The sequence below is a fragment of the Frankliniella occidentalis genome, unplaced genomic scaffold (genome assembly GCF_000697945.3).
Source record: "Frankliniella occidentalis isolate FOCC.00 unplaced genomic scaffold, Focc_3.1 Scaffold254, whole genome shotgun sequence".
Lineage (NCBI taxonomy): Eukaryota > Metazoa > Arthropoda > Insecta > Thysanoptera > Thripidae > Frankliniella > Frankliniella occidentalis.
The window spans coordinates 150,917-154,165 of record NW_026267380.1 but is presented as its reverse complement, the minus strand read 5'-3'; the positions used below and the strand labels follow the sequence as shown (position 1 = coordinate 154,165).

General features: G+C 53.6%; 1 protein-coding gene across 3 annotated transcripts in view; it reads right to left on the bottom strand.

Annotated features, from left to right (window-relative positions):
• Window positions 1-3,249, bottom strand: part of LOC113215247 (uncharacterized) — a 42,504-nt gene that overhangs the window by 35,424 nt on the left and 3,831 nt on the right. Inside the window, exons 1-2 of one of the 3 annotated variants that reach the window (XM_052273225.1) lie at window positions 867-3,243; window positions 13-782 (exon numbers count right to left, since the gene is read on the bottom strand). The gene's annotated coding sequence lies outside the window, so the exon portion shown is untranslated. Of the gene's footprint in view, window positions 1-12; window positions 3,244-3,249 lie in introns of those variants that run through there. The other 2 variants (XM_052273223.1, XM_052273222.1) reach the window with 2 other exon arrangements.

Below are 3,249 nucleotides of genomic sequence, written 5' to 3'. Positions count from 1 at the left end.
AATTATTTTTACCTTAATGCCAATAATGAGAATCATGACGACAAAACACAAGTTTTAAGTATCCCATGCCATGACAACGGACTACTTTCCAGGCCCCTCTCGACTTGTTGCATCAACACAGTTGTAGTTTGACGTCGAGGAAAGCACTTAGGTTAAAATAATGTTCTGGAAGATCTTGATTCGCTGCCTGCAGCAGCAGCATTTCCGGTCTCTTAAACAGCGTGCTCTCACCGTCTCCGAACAGGGCAGGCACATTGTGAGGTGCCCGCATGGTTCACACGCCACTACTGCTCGAACATTGAAGCAGTGGTGGCAGGCGCCCTCTGGCAGCGCTGCCTCGGGATGCTCATGGACAAAAAAATTTTCAGGAAGATCCTAATTGGCACCCTGCAGTAGCAGCACTTCCGGCCTGCTTAAGGGCCTGCTTTCACCGTTTCCGAACAGGGCTCGCACATTGAGAGGTGCCCGCATGTCACGGTCGCCACTACTGCTAGAGCATCGAAGCAGTAGCATGACGTTGCAAGACCGTCGTTCCGTTTTCAACACACCATTAAAGCAAGGATATGTAGGAAACCGGGGTTTCCCGGTTCCATTCCACCGTTTCAGTAAGATGGGACTGAAGCACTTTGGACAATTCATGAAGAACTCGTTCTCAGTGTATGACATGGAGGTGCAGCAGCATGCGCCCTCGGGCCGCGGTCCATCCGGCTCGGGCTGAGGCGGTTGTGGGTCAGGCAGTGCAGGCTGGTCTGCTGCAGGGGGTGGGGCCTCGTCGTCCTCCTCTACACGCAGCAAGACGCAGCGGCCAGTGACGAAAAAGGCGAAAAAGTCATTCGAGTTATGTTTACGTACTCTGACATCACTACCTCGTTGTTCTCAGCCCACCGCAGCCGAAAACCCCAGGGCGTCTCCTCCCTGGCCTCGACGGCGGTCCGGAGAGTTTGGAGCAGGGTTTCAGAGCGGAATCTCCTGGACCACCGCTGTCCCGAGGGGGAAACGAAGGCCACGTCGTAGACGTCGCCGTCGACGACCTCATCCAGTGCCTCCATGGCCGCGATGGCTTCAGCTCGCCGAGCAGCGAGTGCCTCCCGCAGCCGTTCGTCGGCAGCGGCGCGCTCGCGGTCCTCCCGCTCTGCTTCCTGGCGCAGCCGTTCACGCTCCTGGTCTACGGCGAGGCCAGCGTGGTATGCTTCGTCCTGCTCAGCGCGAACGCGGCGGAACTCAGCCAGGTTCGGGTCGACAGGTGCAGCAGGGACGTGGGCGGGATCTACAGCGACGGGCGCAGGTGCACGAACTGCCAGCTGACCGGCACCGCCGATGTTGTCGTCCTCATCGTCGATGACAATGACTGTGGAACAGTACCGGGTGTATCAGAGCGGACGCCACAGTGTTCGACGCATTCGTGCAACAACGTCAGATCTGTTTAGGATGCGTGAATAAAGGCGGATCTGCTTTTTTGAGAATTTCTGCATGTCTATCTTTAGAGGCCTCTTACTCCTTGTAATCACGTCGGATCGATTTAAATGCACTGAGATAGGAATAAAACGATAACGCATTTAAATCGATCCGACGTGATCACAAGGAGTAAGAGGCCTCCAAAGATAGACATGCAGAAATTCACAAAAAGCAGATCCGCCCTTGTTCTCGCATCGTAAACAGATCCGCCCTTTCCTACACGTCCTAAACAGATCCGCCTGCGTTCTCCACAGACCCGCCATTGTTGCACGGATGCATCGTGCTGCAAGTTTGCCTACTCCCTTCGCCCGTAAGGCGCCATTGCCCCTGCAGCCTAAGCGGGTATGCAATCACTACAAGTAAAGAAGTGAGCAAATTCCATCCAAATAGAGCGAGATTGTGAATCCAATTTTATGTCTCCTGGGGAAGCGATTTTAATTACATCTCTCGTTTGGAGTCAATTTCGCGACAATTTTGGTTACAAATAAGGCTCATTTTAAGCCATCTTCGCAAACATCGCTCGTTTAGAGTCGTTTTTGCGCCATTTTCGGTTACGATAAAGACTCATCTTGAGTCATTTCGCAACCAGTGCTCTTCCAGAGCGATGAAGCCGTTAATCGCACGATTCGGGCAAGAAAACTCGCTCTTCGTTTTACAGTGCACTGGAAACGCAAGTGTGTAAATGTCGCTCACCTGTAGGTGTGTGAATATCTATTCGTTCATTTACGGTGGGTAAACGTGTGAATTTTCTAGAAAAAAATTCACACCTTTCTTTACCCCTCTCAGCTGCCCACCTGTCAGGCGTTAGAAGAGCTTGCAATGACTGAGTTTTGTAAGTTCACAACGGCGAGTGACGGACGTGCTTTCTGGGTGATCTCTGATCCGGCAGTCAGGAAGGCTTTATCCGCAATCGACCGTTCGGACGTTCGACCCCCACACCCGTACGCAAAATCTACCGTCTCCGATCACCCTCCTCGTAGCTGTCGCCATCCTTGCCGCTGCACGTAATCCATCTGCTGCGCTTGTGGCCGTGGTGTCGGACACGGCAAACAAGGACGTGGAGCCGGCTACGCACGCTCCCTGGCCAGTCCGTCAGCCGCATGTTGTTGTCGTACCTGGTCGCACCTGGTGCCGACCCTCGAGCGGGACCCCTCTCGCGCCGGCGGCCACCCCGGTCGAGACGGCGAGGGTCGAGGACGCCAACGTGGGCCATATCGTGTGCCTCACCATCATGCGCTGCGCTGCGGTTCGTGCTCCACGGCTAGGTTCGCAGCGTTAGGATGTTTTACCGCAATGCTCCTCAGTACGCCGGCAACGGCGAGCTGCCCGGAGGTGCTGAGCTCCCGTAATTTGCCGTACTGTGGGGTGGCGTTCCCCAAGTCTAATAATGTATTTCGACGAACAGAGGGAGAAGAACAGCGGGTAGAACATCAACGTTACCGATTGGTCGAGAGCTTCCCCCCTCTACTTCACGCCGGTAGTGGGGGTAGGCGCTCGGCCAATCAGAATCAGAACATCAGAAACAAAATTAAATCCGAATCCAGACGCTGTGCTGGTGGGGGCAACATAACCTCCCGCTGCCGCGGCCCTCCCGTTACAGCAGCGAGATTTTATATTTCCTCTTCCTTTGCAATTACTTTTTTCAGTCTTCTGAGTAAGTTTCGGTGAAAACGAGGTTACAGAAATGTAGCTTGATATCTCAGCTTCATGTAGGTATGCGGTTTTATAACTGTCGTTGAGTATATCATCTTTAAACATAAATTCTATGAACCAGGTCGGCTGCCGCCCGGGCCC